The following is a 21,400-nucleotide window of genomic DNA, read 5'->3' on the forward strand; positions in this document are numbered from 1 at the left end:
GCCCGGCTAATTTTTCTATTTTTAGTAGAGACAGGGTTTCACCATGTTGGCCAGGCTGGTCTTGAACTCCTGACCTCGGTGATCCACCTGCCTCAGACTCCCAAAGTGCTGGGATTACAGGTGTGAGACACCACGTTTGGCCAGAATGTTGGTTTTTAAAGATAAGGGTTTTTAAAAAGGTAACTAAGTTAAAGTAAGGCATTACAGTGGGTTCTAATTCAACATGACTGGCAACTTTATAATAGGAAGATTTGATCACAGACACACATAGAGGAAAACACAGCAAAAAAAAAGTAGCCATTACATGCCCAGGAGAGACACCTCAGAAGAAACCAACCCTGCCTATACCTTGATCTTGGATCTCTAGTCTCCAGGACTGTGGAGCAATGAATTTCTGTTGTTTAAGCCGCTGGGATTTGCCATGTTATATTACAGCAGCCTTTGGAAGGGAATCCAGATGCTTGAAGGGCACTGGCCCAGCCAAGAGGGTACTCATGACCTGTCCTCCCTTCCTTCTTTCCACATGTGTGAGCCTGTTTTCTGTTGCATATAACATAATACCAGAATCTGAGTAATTTATAAAGAAAATGCTTTTATATATATATATAGTTCTGGAGGCTGAGAAGTCCCGAGTCAAGGGGCTGCATCTGGTGAGGGTATTCTTGCTGGTGGGGACTCTGCAGAGTCCTGAGGTGATACAGGGCATCACATGGCCAAGGGGCTGGGCGTGCCAGTTCAGGTCTCTCTTCCATGTCTTATAAATCCTCCAGTTCCCCTCCCATGATAACCCATTCATTAATCCATCAATTCATTAATCCATAAACAAATTCATCCATTCATGAGGACAGAGCCCTCATGATCCACCACCTCTTAAAAGACCCACTTCTCAATAACACCACATTGGGGACCACTTTTCAACATGAGTTTTGGGAGGGGACATTCAAGTCATAAAACCACCTTTTCTTCGTTCCTTTACTTCTTCCTCCTTCCCTCTCTCCCTTCTGTCCTTTCTTTCTTTTTCTTTCCTGTGGTCTAATAAGCAGACACAAAGACTGGTGGCAGCAGCCATCCTGTCCCCTGAGGAGGCCTCCAGGATGAAAGGCACATGAAGGCAGCAGTGGAGCAGGAAGGGGAAGAAGCCCAGGCTCCTTCTGCTATCTTGGGGTCCCAGATGGCCACCTCCTGACTTATTTATGTATATGAAGAGATCTCTATGTGTATTAATGTTCATGAGAGGCTTCAATGTGTCCCCATGAAAAAACAGATGTTGAAGTCCTAAAGTCTGGTCTCTAAGAATATGACTTTATTTGAAATTAGGGTGTTTGCCAATGCGATCTAATCGAGAGTAGGCCCTAATTTAGTATGACTGTGTGCTTATAGAAAGAGGGGAATTTGAAGGCAGACACATACAGAGAAGGGGAACACATTTAGAAGATGGAGGCAGAGATTAGATTTATGCAACAGCAAGCCAAGAAATGCCAATGGTTGATGACACTATGGTGTGAAGATTTGTCTTCTCCAAAACTCATGTTGAAATTTAATCCTCAAGGTAGCAGTATGGAAAGGTAGAGCCTTGGTCTGCCCTCGTGAATGGATTAATCCATTGATGGATCAATGGGTTAATGGATTATCAGGGGAGGGGAACTGGTGGTTTTATATTAGGAGGAAGAGATACCTGGGCTAACATGCTCCACTTCCTCATCATGTGATGTCCCGTGCTACCATGAGACTCTACAGAGTTCCCAGCAGCAAGAAGACCCTCAGTAGATATGAACCCCTGACCTTGGACTTCTCAGCCTCCATGACTGTAAGAAATACGTGCCTTTTCTTTTTAAATTACTCAGTTTCCGGTATCTTGTTGCGAGCAACAGGAAAATGACTAAGATATCTGGTAACAACTGAAAGTAAAGAGAGAAAGTATGGCCCTGCCAAGATCTTGTCTCCAGACTTCCACCCTCTAGAACTATGGGAGAAGAAATTTTTGTTGCTTTGAGCCCCCCAGTTTATGATCTACTTTGTTATGGCTGCCCTAGGAAGCTAATCCATTCTCAAACTTCGGTCTCCCTTGACTAGCAGGTAAACCAAATTCCTAACAAAAGGCCACTGGGAACCCTGGATCTAGCAGTTTTACTAGAACAATAGGGGCAGGATCCAAACTGGAAGGTAACAAAGGCGTAACTGAGGAGGAAGTGACTGCGGAGTAGACTCTTGTTTCAAGGTCCTTAGGAAAAATATTTAATTTCTCTAAGTCTCAGTTTTCTCATCCCTAGCATTAAGCAAAATAAATGAGTGACTGCCTGTTAAGTGCTTAGCACCAGGCAGGAAAACAAATAAGCAGTCTCACATTAAATAAATGGAAACAATATTTTAAAGATGTAAATGCTTAATATACATTGTAGATTGAAATGGCTTCTATTAATATGTTCAGCAATTCACCCTTTCTTAGTCCTTAGTACTAGCAGTGTGTTCTGGAAGAAAAGGACACCATTCCTGCTATTCAGAGGTTAATAGACGAATGCAGTCACTGCTTCTGCTACTAATAACAATCCTACCTCTGTAAGTATGGAAAAGGCAACCCAGAGAGCCGAGTTAGGATGAGAACACCAATTGGCCGCCTATCAAGAAGGGGGGCAGCCCAACTCCTGAGCTGTGAATCTCACTGTTCTGTGATGAAAACAGAATAGAAATAGACAAAAAGAACCTAAAATTAAGATATTTTTCAAATCAAAAGTGAAAAAAGAGATAAGGAAAGTACTTTATAATTGGAAAGCATTATTATTTAAAAGCATTGTCAGAAAGAATTAGGGAGTGGAGAAGCTGTTCAGCCAAGATCAAGGGTTTGCATACATGACTCTTTGATCACACAGGTTTTGAGCGAGTCATAAAATATTTACAGTGCAGAAGCCACTGGACAATGCCTAAGACAAAATCTAATTATATCCTCAAGCCAAAGGGTCACCACCTGATGATGGGACTCCGCAGGACCCAGAACCAGGGCTCTGATGGCCACGTTAGTCTGTGCCCATTGTGTCCTGTTGCCCCTAGGTTCAGGGCTCACCAAATTCCTCAAGAAAAGTCCAGGTTCATGGATTCCACTTTCCCCATGGCATTCAACTCTCCCACCTTCCAGCTGGCCCTAGAATCTTCCATCTTTCCTGTCTACATACTACCTCATGATTTTTCAGAGTTGCTTGCAAAGAGTATATAAATATCACATAGCACACAGTTCAGAGGGTTTAGCTGGTGACTGAGCTGTACCTGAAGAAACCTAGAACCTGAGGAGATAGGACATGCCCATCTCACATTGTTCTCTTAGGCTTTGTGACCTCACCCATCTCCCCACTGATACTCTGAGCCCTTTAAAGGATGGCCTCTCACCTCCATACCCAGCACTTTCTGCAGGTCTGACTCAATGAATATTCATAAATGAATGCATGAAATTCTAATGAATGTGTAAGTGGTGGAGGTAAAAATACCTAGAGAGGAAAGACTAGTTCGGGGCATAGAAGACGTCATTCATAGGGTGGCACAAGAGTGGATCCCGAGGATGCTGAAGAGTTCCCTGAGCAAGGGAAGTGGGGCAGCCTTGGAAACGGAAGAGCATTGTATGCAGGGCTGCTCCTCGCTCTGCTGAGGAAGGGTGAGAAGTTCAGGCTCCTGAGGAGTAAGGGGCAGGCATCGATTTGCCTGAGACAAGCCTGGATATTAGATCTGCCTAGACCAGGAATGAGAGGACCTCCCTGTTGGAGAACTTGGGGTCTCTCTGGAGGGAGACTGAGCATGAAGGATGGATCTGACAAACAGGATGACAGCAACTGATTTGAGGTCTAGAAAAACCACGGGTTGGTTACCAATAGATGAAGGAGAGCAGGTCAGGAAATCAAGAGACCAGATGAAAAATGAGAAAGTTTTGACCCAAGAGGGTGAACTTTGGACAGAAAGGGGAAGGGATCTAAAAGGCATTTTCCAGACACAAGTTTTGACTCATGTGGGAAGTGAAGAAAAGGTTTTTATCCTCAGAGTCTGGGCAGATAATGATGCTCATTTTTGAGACAGGTAGTACTAAAGATGACAGAGCAGAGAGGGGAGCTGAGGGTTCAGTCTGGATTTGTCAAGTTCATGTCACCTGGGGGACATCCCAGTGAGAATGTCCTACTCGAGGGCTTTAAATTATAAAGTTAGAGCTTTGAGATTCAACAATACCTGTAAAGAAGATCTGCAGGTCATCACGGAAACGTGACTATATTTCAATATTGCTTTGAATAAAGGGATGCTGACATTGTGCACTGGAGCTTACCATGTGAAAATCAATTTTCCACACTTTGGAGTCCACAACACACACTGACAACCTTCCCCTCATTAACATCACCACCTTCCCTGCTTATGGCATAGATGACCAAGATTAGAAATATGATTTAGCCCATCTGAGAATGCCCAAAGTAGGCAGTTTGTTCTAGGATCGTGTAACTAAAAGCAGTGCCTCTTGGACTGATGGTCTCAAGTCCAATTTCTATCTCTTTTCCCAACCTACTATAATGGTCAACCTTTTGACCATTCAATCTACTATATGCTAAGCTTTAAAACTCCCATGAGATGTGTTGGAGGAGTCCTTAATGCAGAGGGCATTGGATACGTGGCCTGAGCACAGTCAGAAGAGAAGCTGGAGATTGTAGGTGGGTGTGGGGTTGTCAAAGCCATCCCTGCAGAGGGAAGGTCGAGCGAGAGTATCTTCAGAGTCAACACAAGATTTCTGTGCATCTGAATAAGGTGAAGCAGGAACTAGAGGCATCTGAAAGCTGAAAGCATGTGCATTAGAACTAGACTTAAGTCCAAGTCCTGGCTTCAGCACTTTTTTTTTTTCTTTTTTTCTCGAGGCGGAGTTTTGCCCTTGTCGCCAGGCTGGAATGCAATGGCACAATCTCTGCTCACTGCACCTCCACCTTCTGGGTTTGAGCAATTCTCCTGCCTCAGCCTCCTGAGTAGCTGGGGTTATAGGCACCCGCCACCATACCCAGGCTAATTTTTGTATTCTTAGTAGAGATGGGGTTTCACCACATTGGCCAGGGTGGTCTCAAACTCCTGACCTCAGGATCTCAGGTGATCTGCCTGCCTCGGTCTTGGTTAAATGGGAGGATTGGTGGATCTTGCCTGTTGGGCTGTTACGCAAACAAAGTGTAATTCTACCCATGGAGACTGCACCATACTGACCGGTACTGGTAAGTGTGTGGTAAATTCGTGTGGTCAGATGGGGAAAGCCAGTTTGTCTGTGTTCTTTGTCATAGAATTGCTTTCTCATGGGTCTTGCCCTTTTCTGTGCCCTTGAAGACACAGGGCTTTGCACCAGATGCCTGACAGCTAGTAAATGTTCAAGAAAAGAAAGAACAATCCCAGGCAGTAAATCAAAGGACAGTTTCTAATAAGAGAAACAACAGAACAAAGAATACAGGAAACATTTGAAAGATCCAGAACCATAACATAAAATAACAGTGTGTCTGGACCTATAAATAATAACGTGTGCTATGGGGGAGAAATGGTTCCCTTTTGATAGGTTTGTAAAACCAGATGAAGGAAGCAGAGGAACATGTGAACTTCCATCTCTTGAAACTGGCACTCACCAAAGGAATGCAGATGAGCACAGTTGCCCAACTATAACGTGGACTGAGAAACAGCCTAAATGTAATAAAATTGATGGTGCCTAATTGTCCAGGGGTTTAGTCCACAGGGTACAAAGTGGGAAGGGTGTGGCCTGATTCTGCAGCACCATTAATTAATTGAGAGCAGGTTAATGAGGTTTGCCAAGAATATCCTAACTCATAATGGCCTGGGAGCATGATCAAAGTGAAAAGCATAATGCAGGGAACTCATCAAAACTAGAATTATGAGTTAAAAATGAGATGCAGCTTGGAAATAATGCAAACAAAACTATCTGGAGAAAAATGATCAGAAACAACCAGAGAATGCAGTAGGGGGCTCCAGCAAGAAAAGCAATGAAAATGGAAGGACAGTAACAGATTAAATATGGGAAGAACAGAATGGGCTGCATGAGCTGGAAAAGGTTAAAGTAATGAGTACTCTTCTGCCACGTATAATTGTTATGAACCCAAGAAGGTGTGGTTCTGCCTTTCTAGCTGGTTGCATCTCAGGGAAAGACTGAGGTGATGGTTGCGGATATGAAGAGGTCCTAACACATAGGACCTGTGTAAGCTCCAGTGACCTTCAACTTGCTACCTGCACTCCTCATGCCTCAGTGTCTTTGCCTGCAAAGTGCATATAAAAATAACAACCACCTCCATGCTACAGGGTTCTTGTGAGGAATAGATGGCTAAAGATGGGAAAAAATTGAAAATTATAACTGAAAATTGTAAAGGGTTTTGCAAACAACAGTCATGGGTTCAAACAAACAAAAACTAATAAAAAAAAAAAGTTCTACAGATGCAGTGACTTCATTGATTTACCTGTCAAAGTGAGATTTTTTTAGTCCTCTGGAGTTTTCCTCTGCAGTGAGAATTAAATTTGTTGATACCCGTGAAATGTATACAATATATCATACATACGTATGTATATAAGAAATATACAAAATGACATTTCATATATATACATGAAATAGGACATATATTTCACATGTACACGACATGTATAGAAAAGTATCTGGCAATAGAAAATGTTTGAGACACGTTAATGACTTTTACACAATGTGTCACTGCTTCTTTGTAAATCAGTTTCTCTCCCAAGAACGCACTAGAATGTGTGCTCCTTGAGGGTCAGAGCCACGTTATCTATGCTTTATATTTCAGCAAAAAGCACTGTGTTTCACACCCAGAGATATCTCTGATTGAAAGGGCAACAATGATAATGACAGTTAACATTTATTAATGCTTACTTTGCATGAGGGATTATGTTAGCTCCTTTACCTTTCTTAATTATCATGAAATCATTTGAATTAGGTATTATCATGTGTCTTATTTTACTGATGAAGAAGCAGGTACAGAGAAGTGACATGAAATTCCTAAATTACACAGTAAGAGGTGGAGCAGAGATGGAGTCCATGCCGGGATTTGTACCACACCACAGTCTGGTCTTCTCAGTATTAAAAAGGAAGGAATAGAAGCATGGATGAACAAGTGAATGAAGGAATGAAAGCATGAGTGAATGAGTGAGTGGCAGGACAATTATCTAACATATTGAAGCTGCAGCCTGCCTTCCAAAACCTGAGAATCTTACTTGGGAACAACGCACACATTAAACAATCCAAGAGCAACTAGTGATGGATAATGTTTATATATGCACAGAAGTCAACATTCAGAAAGCTAGCTGGGAAAGTGGGCTCCTTGGATCCTCCCACAGTTTTCTTGGGCCTCATTTGAATTTCTTTATACACACACACACACACACACACACACACACACACACACACACACATATATATATATATTTTTTTTTTTTTTTTTTTTTTTTTTTTTTGAGACAGAGTCTCGCCCTGTCACCCAGGCTGGAGTGCAGTGGCGCGATCTTTGCTCACTGCAAGCTCCGCCTCCCGGGTTCATGCCATTATCCTGCCTCAGCCTCCCGAGTAGCTGGGACTACAGGCACCCACCACCATGCCTGGCTAACTTTTCGTATTTTTTAGTAGAGACGGGGTCTCACTGTGTTAGCCAGGATGGTCTCAATCTCCTGACATCGTGATCTGTCCTCCTCGGCCTCCCAAAGTGCTGGGATTACAGGTTTGAGCCACCACACCCGGCTGTCTCTATATATTTTTTAAATTCTGGGGTACATGTGCAGAACATGCAGGTTTGTTACATAGGTATACACATGCCATGGTGGTTTGCTGCACCCATCAACCTGTCATCTTCATTAGGTATTTCTCCTAATGCTATACTCCCCTAGTCCCCCACCCCCTGACAGGCCCCGGTGTGTGATGTTCCCCTCCCTGTGTCCATGTGTTCTCATTGTTCAACTCCCACTTATGAGTGAGAACATGTGGTGTTTGGTCTTCTGTTCCTGTGTTAGTTTGCTGGGAATGATGGTTTCCAGCTTCACACATGTCCATGCAAAGGACATGAGTTCATTCTTTATTTATGGCTGCATAATATTCCATAGTGTATATGTGCCACATTTTCTTTACCTAGTCTATCATGATAGGCATTTGGGATGGTTCCTAGTCTTTGCTATTGTGAATAGTGCTACAATAGACATATGTGTGCATGTGTCTTTATAGTAGAATGATTTATAAATCTTTGGGTATACACCCAGTAATGGGATTGCTGGGCTAGATGGTGTTTCTGGTTCTAGATCCTTAAGGATTTGCCACACTGTCTTCAATAATGGTTGAACTAATTTACACTTCACCAACAGTGTAAAAGTATCCCTATTTCTCCACATCCTCTCCAGCATCTATTGTTTCCTGACATTTTAATATCACTATTAAAACTGGCATGAGTTGGTATCTCATTGTGATTTTGATTTGCATTTCTCTAATGACCAGTGATGATGAGCTTTTTTTCATATGTTTGTTGGCTGCATAAATATCTTCTTTTGAGAAGTGTCTGTTCATATCCTTTGCCCACTTTTTGATGGGGTTGTTTTTTTTCTTGTAAATTAGTTTAAGTTCCTTGTAGATTCTGGATATTAGCCCTTTGTCAAAAGGATAGATTGCAAAAATTTCCTCCCATTATGTATGTTGCATATTCACTCTGATGATAGTTTCTTTTGCTATGCAGAAGCTCTTTAATTTAACTAGATCCCAGCAGTCAATTCTGACTTTTATTGCCATTTCTTTTGGTGTTTTAGTCAGGAAGTCTTTGCGCATGCCTATGTCCTGAATGGTATTGCCTAGGTTTTCTTCTAGGGTTTTTATGTTTTTAGGTTTTACATTTAAGTCTTTAATCCATCTTGAGTTAATTTTTGTATAATGTGTAAGGAAGGGGTCTGGTTTCAGTTTTCTGCGTATAACTAGTCAGTTTTCTCAACACTATGTATTAAATAGGGAATCCTTTCCACATTGCTTGTTTTTGTCAGGTTTGTCAAAGATCAGATGGTTGTAGATGTGTGGTGTTATTTCTGAGGCCTCTGTTCTGTTCCTTTGGTCTATGTATCTCTTTTGGTATCAGTACCATGCTGCTTTGGTTACTGTAGCCTTGTAGTATAGTTTAAAGTTAGGTAGTGTGATGCCTCCAGCTTTGTTCTTTTTGCTTAGGATTGTCTTAGCTATGCAGGCTGTTTTTTGTTTCCATATGAAATTTAAAGTAGCTTTTTCCAATTCTATGAAGAAAGTCAATGGTAGCTTGATGGGGATAGCATTAAATCCATAAATTACTTTGGGCAGTATGGCAATTTTCACAATATTGTTTCTTCCTATCCATGAGGATGGAATGTTTTTCCAATGGTTGTGTCCTCTCTTATTTCCTTGAGCAGTGGTTTGTAGTTCTCCTTCAAGAAGTTCTTCACATCCCTTGTAAGTTGTGTTCCTAGGTATTTTATTCTCTTTGCAGCAATTGTGAGTGGGAGTTCACTCATAATTTAGATCTCTATGAGTGGTGTACAGGAATGCCTGTGATTTTTGCACATTGATTTTGTATCCTGAGACTGCTGAAGTTGCTTATCAGTTTAAGGAGATTTTAGGCTGAGACGATGGGATTTTCTAAATATACAATCATGTCATCTGCAGAGACAATTTGACTTGCTATCTTCCTATTTGAATACTCTTTATTTCTTTCTCTTCTCTGATTGCCCTGGCCAGAACTTCCAATACTATGTTGAATAGGAATGGTGAGAGAAGGCATCCTTGTCTTATGCCAGTTTTCAAAGGGAATGCTTCCAGCTTTTGACCATTCAGTACGATATTGCCTGTGGGTTTGTCATAAACAGCTCTTATTATTTTGAGATACATTTTATCAATACCTAGTTTATTGAGAATTTTTAGCATGAAGTGGTGACTTTTATCAAAGGCCCTTTCTGCGTCTATTGAGATAATTGTCTGGTTTCTGTCATTGGTTCTGTTTATGTGACAAATTACGTTTATTGATTTGTGTATGCTGAGCCAACCTTGCATCCCAGGGATGAAGCCAATTTGATCATGTTGGATAAGCTTTTTGATGTGCTGCTGAATTCGGTTTTCCAGTATTTTATTGAGGATTTTCACATTGACGTTCATCAGGGATATTGGCCTGAAATTTTCTTTTTTTGTTGTGTCTCTGTTGTGAATCTGTGTGGTGCTGGGCTTTTGGTGATTGGTAGCCTATTAATTACCACCTCAATTTCAGAACTTGTTATTGGTCTATTCAGGGATTCAACTTCTTCCTGGTTTAGTCTTGGGAAAGTGTATGTGTCCAGGAGTTTTGGTATCAGGATGATGCTGGCCTCATAAAATGAGTTACGGAGGAGTCCCTCTTTTTCTATTGTTTGGAATAGTTTCAGAAGGAATGGTACCAGCTCCTCTTTGTACCTCTGGTAGAATTCGCCTGTAAATCTGTCTGGTCCTGAGCTTTTGTTGGTTGGTAGGCTATTAATTACTGCCTCAATTTCAGAGCTTGTTATTGGTCTATTTGGGGATTCAACTTCTTCCTGGTTTAGTTTTGGGAGGGTGTATGTGTCCAGGAGTTTATCCGTTTCTTCTAGATTTTCTAGTTTATTTGCATATAGGTGTTTCTAGTATTCTCTGATAGTAGTTTGTATTTCTTGGGATCAGTGGTGCTATTCCCTTTATCATTTTTTATTGTGTCTATTTGATTCTTCTCTCTTTTCTTCTTTATTAGTCTGGTTACCAGTCTATGTATTTTGTTTATCTTTTCAAAAAACCAGCTCCTGGATTCACTGATTTTTTGGAGGGTTTTTCATGTCTCTATCTCCTTCAGTTCTGCTCTGATCTTAGTTATTTCTTGTCGTCTGCTAGCTTTTGAATTTGTTTGCTCTTGCTTGTCTAGTTCTTTTAATTGTGATGTTAGGGTGTTGATTTTAGATCTTTCCTGCTTTCTCCTGTGGGCATTTAGTGCTATAAATTTCCCTCTAAACACTGCTTTAGCTGTGTCCCGGAGATTCTGGTATGTTGTGTCTTTGTTCTCATTGGTTTCAAAGAACGTACTTATTTCTGCCATAATTTCATTATTTACTCCATAGTCATTCAGGAGCAGATTGTTCAGTTTCCATGTAGTTGTGTGGTTTTGTGTGAGTTTCTTAATCTTGAGTTCTAATTTGATTGCACTGCGGTCTGAAAGACTGTTTTTTATTATTTCCGTTCTTTTGCATTTGCTGAGGAGTTTTTACTTCCAATTATGTGGTCAATTTTAGAATAAGTGCAATGTTGTGGCACTGAGAAGAATGTATATTCTGTTGATTTGGGGTGGAGAGTTCTGTAGATGCCTATTAGTTCCATTTGATCCAGAGCTGAGTTCAAGTCCTGAATATCCTTGTTAAGTTTCTGTCCCACTATTATTGTGTGGGAGTCTAAGTCTCCTTGTAGGTCTCCAAGAACTTGCCTTATGAATCTGGGTGCTCCTGTATTATAATGCCCTTGTTTGTCTTTTTTGATCTTTGTTAGTTTAAAGTCTGTTTTGTCAGAGACTAGAATTGCAACTCCTGATTTCTTTTTTCTTTTCTTGCTTTCCATTTCCTTGGTAAAATTTCCTCCATCTCTTTATTTTGAGTCTATGTGTGTCTTTGCATGTGAGATGGGTCTCCTGAATACAGCACACTGATGGGTCTTGCCTCTTTATCCAATTTGCCAGTCTGTGTCTTTTAATTGGGGCATTTAGCCCATGTTATGTGTGAATTTGATTCTGTTATTATGACGCTAGCTGGTTATTTTGCCCGTTAGTTGATGCAGTTTTTTCAGAGTATTGATAGTCTTTAGAATTTGGTATATTTTTGCAGTGACTGGTACCAGTTTTTCCTTTCCATATTTAGTGTTTCCTTCAGGAGCTTGTAAGACAGGCCTGGTGGTGACAAAAATCTCTCAGCATTTTGCTTGTCTGTAAATGATTTTATTTCTCCTTCACTTATGAAGCTTAGTTTGCCTGGACACGAAATTCTGGGTTGAAAATTCTTTTCTTTAGGAATGTTGAATATTGGCCCCCACTCTCTTCTGGCTTGTAGGGTTTCTGCAGAGAGATCCACTGCTAGTCTGATGGGCTTCCCTTTGTGGATAACCCGACCTTTCTCTCTGGCTGCCCTTAACATTTTTTCCTTCATTTCAACCGTGGTGAATCTGATGATTATGTGTCTTGGAGTTGCTCTTCTCGAGGAGTATTTTTGTGGTGTTCTCTGTATTCCCCGAATTTGAATGTTGGCCCATCTTGCTAGACTGGGAAAGTTCTCCTGGATAATATCCTGAAGAATGTTTTCCAACTTGGTTTCATTCTCTCCATCACTTTCAGTTACACCAATCAAATGTAGATTTGGTCTTATCACACAGTCCCATATTCCTTGGAGGCTTTGTTCATTCCTTTTCATTCTTTTTTCTCTAATTTTGTCTTCATGCTTTTTTTCATTAAGTTGATCTTCAGTCTCTGATGTCCTTTCTTCCACTTGATCAATTCAACGATTGATACTTGTGTATGCTTCACAAAGTTCTCATGCTGTGTTTTTCAGCTCCATCAGGTCATTTATGTTCTTCTCTAAACTGGTTATTCTAGTTAGCAATTCATCTAACCTTTTTTCAAGGTTCTTAGCTTCCTTGCATTGGGTTAGAACATGCTCCTTTAGCTCAGAGGAGTTTGCTATTACCCACCTTCTGAAGCCTACTTCTGTCAATTCGTCAAACTCATTCTCTGTCCATTTTTGTTCTTTTGCTGGTGAGGAGTTGTGATCCATTGGAGGAGAAGAGGCATTCTGGATTTCGGAATTTTCAGCCTTTTGGCGCTGTTTTTTTTTTTTTTTTTTCCTCATCTTCATGGATTTATCTACCTTTGGTCTTTGATATTGGTGACCTTTGGATGGGGTTTTTGAGTGAACGTCCTTTTTGTTGATGTTTATGCAATTCCTTTCTCTTTGTTATTTTTCCTTCTAACAGTCAGGCCCCTCTGTTGCACATCTGCTAGAGTTTGCTAGACACTTCTTTGCCTGGATATCACCAGTGGAGGCCGCAGAACAGCTAAGATTGCTGCCTGTTCCTTTCTCTGGAAGCTTCATCCCAGAGAGGCCTTCACAAGATGCCAGCCAGAGCTCTCCTGTATGAGGTGTCTGTCAACCCCTGCTAGGAGGTGTCTCCCAGTCAGGAGGCACAGGGACTTGAGAAGGCAGTCTGTCCCTTAGCAAAGCTCAAGTACTGTGCTGGGAGATCCGCTGCTCTCTTCAGAGCTGTCAGGCAGGAATGTTTAAGTCTGCTGAAGCTGTGCCCACAGCCGCCCCTTCCCTGAGGTGCTCTGCCCCAGGGAGATGGGAGTTTCATCTATAAGCCCCTGACTGGGGCTGCTGCCTTTCTTTCAGAGACGCTTTGCCCAGAGAGGAGGAATCTAGAGAGGAAGTCTGGCTACAGTGGCTTTGCTGAACTATGGTGGGTTCTGCCCAGTTCAAACTTCCCTGTGGCTTTGTTTATCTGTGAGGGGAAAACTGCCTACTCAAGCCTCAGTAATGGTGGAGTGCCCACCCCCCAATCCCCCAACCCCACCAAGCTCGAGCATCCCAGGTCAACTTAAGACTGCTGTGCTGGCAGAGAGAATTTCAAGCCAGTGGATCTTAGCTTGCTGGACTCTGTGGGGGTGGGATCCATGGAGCAAGACCACTTGAGCTCCATGGCTTCAGCCCCCTTTCCAAGGGAGTGAACGGTTCTGTGTCAGTGATGTTCTGGGGACCACTAGGTTATGAAAAAAAAAAAAAAAAGACTCCTGCAGCTAGCTCTATGTCTGCTCAAATTGCTGCACAGTTTTGTGCTTGACACCCAGGGCCCTGGTGGTGTAGGCACCTGAGGGAATCTCCTAGTCTGCAGGTTGTGAAGACCACGGGAAAAGCATAGTATCTGGGCTGGGGTACACCATTCCTCATGGCACAGTCCCTTGTGGCTTCCCTTGGCTAGGGGAGGGAGTTCCCCTACCCCTTGTGCTTCCTTGGTGAGGTGATGCCCCATCCTCCTTTGGCTCACCCTCTGGGGGTTGCACCCACTGTCCAACCAGTCCCAATGAGCCGAGTACCTTGGTTGGAAATGCAGAAATAATCTGCCTTCTGCATTGATCTCACTGGGAGCTACAGACCAGAGCTGTTCCTTTTTGGCCATCTTGCCATCCACTCCCTCATTTGAATTTCTGACACATCAAAACCCCCTTTCCTTCTTCCTTAGAAATCAACCACCTGGACGCATTCCAGAAATGATACTGAAACCTCTTTAATATAGGGGTGATTTCATTAGAACGATCTGAGTCAGGCTTATTTTACTGTGAGCTGTTCCACCAAATGTTGAAGTTTGGTAAAATCAAATTATTACACAAAGTTTAATGAATGCGATAGCAAGAATCACTTGGCACAGTGCAGAACACAGCCCCTCTGAGCCTTCCTGGTTTCAGAAACTACTTAATGCTAGCAAAAATGTGATAACACCCACTCTGATGCCCAGTCTATGCAGCTACCATCAGTACCCACCATGGCCCAGCACTGAGCTCAATGTTTCTATTAATTATTTCCATCTGGCCACAAAACTACATTTTAAGGCTAAGAAGCCTAAGCCAAGCATTTTGTTAGCTCATATCCCAGCCTAGCATCCAGATCTAATTTCTCCTCTTCTCGGATATCCCTGTGGTCAGAGCCTTGCTCTAAGCAAGTAACCTCTTTGTCCATCATTTATTGTCTGTTTCAGATTAAAAGTTTGGGGCTACTTCTGTTTCTGGTTGTCAAATGTTAACACCTCTGAAACTGCACCTCATTAAACTTTTAATATCCTACCATGGCCTCCCCTTTGGGGCTGATCTTTAACTCTCAGACACTATAGAAATATATACATTTAATAGTCTTATCACTTTGGAAATGCAAAGGAGTTAATGCGACTTATTTTCTTGTTATTCATGTCTCTTTTTTTTTTTTAACACCATATGGTTTAATGCACCATATGGTTGCCTTTTACAATGGGTCAATCATGACTCCTTACAATGTCTCTCAGAAGCCACTGAGACAATGGTGGGGCAGCCTCCTTCTTGTTCTTCTTCCTGCTCTCCCTGAGAGATGGACTCTCAATAAGATGTCTCAGAAGCTGGACTGGCCTAACTAGGTGAGTGCATCTGCTCTGCTATGCCCTAAACTCTGCCCATTTGACTTTCATCTGCCCCCATTAGATCCTGCTGCTGATCGAGAATGATTTAAAATTCTGGGCAGAGTCTCAGGAGACCAAGTCCAAGGCCAACTTTGATGATGGCTGCCTCATGTGCTTCTGAAGACTTCCTTTCGCATCTTTCCAAGTTGTCACCCTTTTCCCAAATCCTACAGTGCAATCTTGTAACTTCCCTTGAGCCTTCTGTGGTAGCCCTTGAACTTCTTCTACTATAGCGGGTTCCCATTGTAAGCAGGGACTGGTCTCTTGGGTCTTGGCATCTAGGCAGGGCCTGGGGCTGCCAGAGGGAGAGCCCTCTCACCTGAGAGTCTTTCTATCTATTTCCCATCTCCTTCCTTTCCCACATTCTATCATCTAGCTGGAGGCCATCCACCCAGCAGCAACTCTCCCCTCCTGAATGCCTGTCCATTTTCCTGGGTCTTGTTCATGGACTACCCACGGATCTCCCATCCCCAGGGTCTTCCTGCCAACCAAGTCCTACTCAAGACCCAATCCCTAGTCATGGCTATCTGCTTGTCACTGGCCTGTGCCTCCTGTCACCACTTCCAGACACACAACTGCCCACCTGGTAGAAGAATCTTCCTCATCTCCAGCTGACTCTGCCTCCAAACACCAGCCTACCTGTGGATGCATCTATCCTCAGCCCCTCTCTGTCCTGCTTCTCTCATAGCCTTCCCAGCTCCTGTTCTGACAGCTGTTTGGGAAGGATACGCTCTCAAACCCTGAAGGGCACAGGAGCTCTCTTTGTGTGGCCTAAAGTCCTAAAAGAAAGACCCATCCTATATCTGAATTGAGGGGAATGTACACTATTTGGAACCTGCCCCATCATTACATCTGATCTGGAAGTGCTAACAGACCTTAGGAAAAGGGAGTTACCCCAAGACTACAAGAGAACAGAGTGCTGTATTTCCCTATTCCACCTCTGACCATCGTCACCACATTAGAGATTCTTCATGGCATCTTGCAAGTACACTCATGATTAAAACAGAATGGTGAAACCACATCAATGTCTAATGCATGATCATTAGACCTTTGATTTTAGACTGCCGTGCCAGGTATGGGGAGGAAGGGTTAGAGTGTTTCCTCTCTGGCGTCAGAAGGGACCTGCACTATGATAAACATTTCCAGACACCAGATTTACTGCCACCGTGCCTGGTCCTGTGTTTGACACATCATAAGGGCTTTTGGATGTTGACTGAAATGGGTTACAAGTAACAGGAAGCTGGGTAAACATATTCAGAGAGGGACACACAAAGAAAGGCAGAGTGAGATGGGTTGTCCAGGCTGTGGCTAAGAGGGAGGGAATGTTGCCTCAGTGTCTTAAGGAGTTTAGAAGCAAGTCATTGAGCAATGTTGACCTCCCAGGAAGAGGTGAACCTGGGAAGTAGTAAGAATGCCAGTCAGAGACCAAAGGCCATCACTGTTAGGTGGTGAGAAGGCGCTTTCGTTTCCCAGGATTGCTGTAACCAACGGCCACAAACTGGGTGCCTGAAAACAATCGAAATCCATTGTCTGGCAGTTGTGGAGAGAAGTCTGAAATCAAGGTGTCCATGGGGTTGGTCCTATTGGGGGCCTAGGGATCTGCCCCACCCCTCTCTGCTAGAAGCTGCTGATTTTCTGGCTGTCCATAGCATTTCCATCTTGTGGACTCATCTCCCATCTTCACGCAGTGTTCCCTGCATCTGTCTTTATATCACCTGCCCTCTGAGTGAGCATGTCTCTGTGTCCAAATGTCCCTCTCCTTATGAGAACACCAGCCAGTGGATTAGAGCCTACCTATGCTAATCCAATAAGGCCTATCTTCATTTGTTTACACCTCAAAGAACCTATTTCCAAATCAACTCACATTCTGCAGTTCTGGTTGTACATAAACATTTGAGAAAACACTATTCAATTCAGAACAGAAGAAGGCCGAGTTTGAGTGGAGTCTTAAGGACATCTTCAGTTTCTAAAGGAACATCAATGACAAGACACAGCATCAAATCCCATAGCCGACAGAGAGGATGAGAGAGGGTGTTGTCTCAAGCCCTGGGGCAGAAGAACAGGCCAGGCCGAACAGATGGGACACGTTTGAATCTAAAATTGCAAATTCCTCAATAAGTGATACAGATCATACTAATTTACCTCCATATGCAGCGAAGTCGGAATCAACATTTCAGGTCCTGAGGGAATCTTTGCCAACATGACGACTTTAATGAGCCGGGAGTCAAGGGTTATTTTAACGAGAATATAAAAAAAAAAATACATTCACCAATGTTTCAATGTTTTGTTCTCTAACCAAAACCAAACAAGCACACAAGCAAAACTGAATGGAAGGTGGGAAGGTGTTACCCAAAACCATGGTGAAGGCTGCCACAGCTGTGTTTTCCCCAAGAGGCCAGCGCCCACATCCACACTCAGCTGTCAGCTCTGCCTCATAAGTGGAGAGTCAAGGTTCCATTACTTTTCAGCTAGTGTGCAAAAAAGAATGTTAATTGTGAAATGAATATAATTGTTCTAAGTCACTATTCTGAGACTAACAAAAGAAATCAGGAATGGTGAGTGTGACACCAGGCTGTCTTGGAGGGATGCTGACAGATTCTAGTAACCCCTCACCTGTCCCTGCAGCGCACAGCACATGCACACAGCCAATCCTTGTGCATCGACAATCGACAGCACACCCTGCTCCGCAGGAGAAGTGGAGGAAGGTGGGGCCACGTGTCTGCAGAAATGGGAGGGCTGACAGAATCAGTGTTCTAGAGGGTCCTCAGAGCTCATCCCGTGTGCATTAATAAACATTCTCCCATCGTTGAGGGCAGTCCCCATCCTTTTCCCTGACCTCCCCTGAGATCCTGCATGCCCACTTCTTTCCTGCTACCACTTAAGGAACTGCAGGTCATTTCTCCCAGCCCATTAGCAGTCGAGAGTGTGGATTCTGGAATCAAAACACAGCACAGGCAGGGCACGGTGGCTTACTCCTGTAATCCCAGCATGCTGAAAGACCAAGGTTGGAGGATCACTTGAACCCACGAGACAAACCTGGACAACATAGCAAGACTTCATCTCTATAAGACATTAAACTAATATAAATAAATAAATAAATAAATAAATAGCCTGGCATGGTGACAACATACCTGTTGTCCCAGCTACTCAAGAGGCTGAGGCAAGAGGATCACTTGAACTCTGGAAGTAAAGGCTGTAGTGAGCCATGTTTGCACCACTACACTCCTGCCTGGGTGACAATGAGAACCTGTCTCAAAAAAAGAAAAAAAAAGATCACACGGCACAGGTGCTCTGACATTTAGCAGCAAAGTGACCTGGGCCTACTCACTCATAGTCTTGCCTCAGTTTTCTCATGTGTAAAGTGCAAGAATAATGATAGTTTATGCCCAAATTCTGATGCTAACATATTTCAGCATGAGGAAAATACTGTAATTTCTATTTTTCAGTCTAGAAAACTGAAACCCAAAGAGGTTGGATAGGTGGACCACTGGACTTCTGAGGACTGATTCTTCTCACAGGGCCATTTTCCTCATCCCTTGATTAAAATGGCCTCCTGTCTGCAAATTGTCTTTTGTATGAACATTCAAAATTAATTCTAAGGACATTGCCTCTGGGGCTGCGTTTGTGTGCTAAATTACAGCCCATCATTACTCTGTAAATAAGAATGCAACACCCACCAGCTTGAGCTTCCTATAGGAACAGTTCTACAACATCCTCACAGCAAACTTGCAGTTGAGGCTCTTCAATATCCTTTTGACAGTTTAAAAAACAGAGACATAAATAGTCCAAAGACTCTCTCCATACACACAGAGCTAACAGATGGCAGAGCTGGGATTTGAACCTATGAAGTCTGAGTCCAGGACCCCAGCTCTAATTATTGCCTCTATGGGACTGTCAGCAGCCTGGGGATCAGAGTCACTGCATCACTGTCTCGTGTCTCTAATGCTTATCCTTTAAGAAGTATGGATAAATGCTTATTGAATGAATGAATGCAATTGTCATAATATACCATCTCATATCATCTTACATCAGTTTTATCAGGACAGGACCATGCACAAGCATGGACAATAATTTTCCTTTAGAATAAAAAAAAAACTTACATAATTTATCTTTTCTGCCCAGAGCCTAGCCTACCAAGGTCACAGGTATATTTGGAAGGTGCTCAGTGTATGTTTGTTGAATGGCTGAATGACTGCACCATTTATGTTAGTTTATATTGGTGGGTAGATTAGTTTGTTAGGGCTTCCATAACAAAATACTACACACTGGGCAGCTTAAACAATAGAAGTTTGTTTTCTGACATTTCTAGAGTCTAGAAGTCCAAGATTAAGGTATTGGCAGGGTTGGGAAAGCTTTCACCTTCATAAGATAGTGAAGTTTTAAACTTGGGAGGTAGGCATGTTACTCTCATTTGCTGGACATCAACACTGAGCCTCAGAGAGATGGGGGCGCTGATTCGAAGTCAGGCATCTGGGACATCAACATGAGTCTTCAGACCTTGCAGTGCGACCCTCCTCTCTCTCCTGGGACACCTATGTTCATCTTTTCCTTGGGATGCTCAATCAATAAATATTTATTGAGTACCTTCTTCATGCAATGCATGGTTTGAGGCTCCTATGATTCAGCAGTGAGCAAAGAAAATTCCCTGTGCCCTGAAAGGAGAGTTTGTCTGGTTATGGCTCAGGCCCAACTATGGGTCTGACTAAGATTTGTAGGCTAAGAAGAGGGAGGAAAAGAAAGTGGAAATAAGTGGTGCACTTTTTCAGTTTTGCTGAAATTGCTTCATCAGATGCTTCAAACACCATTTCTCCTCAATGGGAAGGATGAAGAGGGAATTTTAGCATCAGTTGGTAAGTAAAGGGTTCAAGAAGCTGGAATTTAGGTAAGGCATTTTCAGGTACTTCTTCCTCTGCATTGCTTTTTATCTTTGGCAATATCAAACTCGTTAGAATCCCAACACCTGCTGTATTAGTTAGAATAGACTATACTAGGCTCCAGTCATAACATAAACCTCAGCATTTCAATGGCTTAACCCAAACTCTTAATGCACATTGGGTGACTCTCCAAGGAAAATGTCCTCCATGCAGTGACTCAGTGATCCAGGCTGCAGTGATCTCCATATGTGGCCTCCATGAGTGGAGTAGCAGGGGGTAGAGGGTTGAGATTTTCACATCAGCTTGTAAATGCTGGAGCCTGGAAGTGACACACAACACTTCTGCTTGCAACCGGTAGGCTAGAAGTAGTCCCATGGCCCTACCTACCTACAAAGGGAAGCACCTGACTTTTCAGTGACTAGTAAATACTTCTGCTATCACCCCAACCTCTGCTTTGCCCCAGTGCCTTCTCTCTTCAGTTTCCTGTCTTTGGCATATTCTCTACATTCCTGGGCTAACTCCTAGTCATCCTGCGAGATTCAGCCTATGCAACAACTCTTCAAAGAAGTTTTCAATGAACCTCCAGATTTGCTTGGAAGGTCTTTAGGTGCCCATAATAACCATGTTTGTCTCCATCAACTCCAGAACACTGTTTTGCAATGCTCTATTCATATACATATTATATCTTCCCTATCAGATTGCAACTGTTAACATTGAAACGAAACAGTATCCGGCATCAAGCAGATATTCACTAAATGGTTGTTGAATGAATACATGAATGCTATTGACTGCTTAGAATTGCCTCTACAAGGACAAATTTAATAAGTCCCAAACTTAAGGCTGGATTGGGGATTCAGTTGGGAAAACAGTCACCTTACTGGTAGTTTCACATTCTAATCACATTTCCAGGTAAAAAAAAAATCATCATTGGCTCTTTATTAAAAATACATAAAGACACATGCTGCTTAACACGGTGCTAACTTTTCCAGGATTGGGTTGCAACTTAATTTTCTAAAATTTATTCATGCCATACAAACATGTACACACATGTACACACATGTACATGGACAAGCATATCTACACACATTCTTAGACATCCTAACACGTGCATACACGCAGCACTCTAGCTAAACAGGTAATGTGCTCATCTCCAAAGTAGACGAGGAGAGCTCTACCCCCATACCTTGGCCTGTTTTGCCACCTGTGCCAGGAAGGCCATTCTATCTGTCCCTTTTGACTATAAATACTTTGAACCCAAGGTTTTTCTCTGATTCATTATGCAGAGTTCTTTTCT

The 21,400-nt window shown here is 42.6% G+C and overlaps 1 long non-coding RNA gene across 1 annotated transcript in view; it reads left to right on the forward strand.

Annotated features, from left to right (window-relative positions):
* The first annotated feature begins 1,172 nt into the window (after positions 1 to 1,172).
* Positions 1,173 to 21,400, forward strand: part of LOC126958212 (uncharacterized) — a 52,356-nt gene continuing 32,128 nt past the window's right edge. Inside the window, exons 1-2 of the long non-coding RNA XR_007727150.1 lie at positions 1,173 to 1,807; positions 15,083 to 15,190. This is a non-coding gene — a long non-coding RNA (uncharacterized LOC126958212). The remainder of the gene's footprint in view (positions 1,808 to 15,082; positions 15,191 to 21,400) is intronic.

The sequence above is a fragment of the Macaca thibetana genome, chromosome 7 (assembly GCF_024542745.1).
Source record: "Macaca thibetana thibetana isolate TM-01 chromosome 7, ASM2454274v1, whole genome shotgun sequence".
Classification (NCBI taxonomy): Eukaryota; Metazoa; Chordata; class Mammalia; order Primates; family Cercopithecidae; genus Macaca; species Macaca thibetana.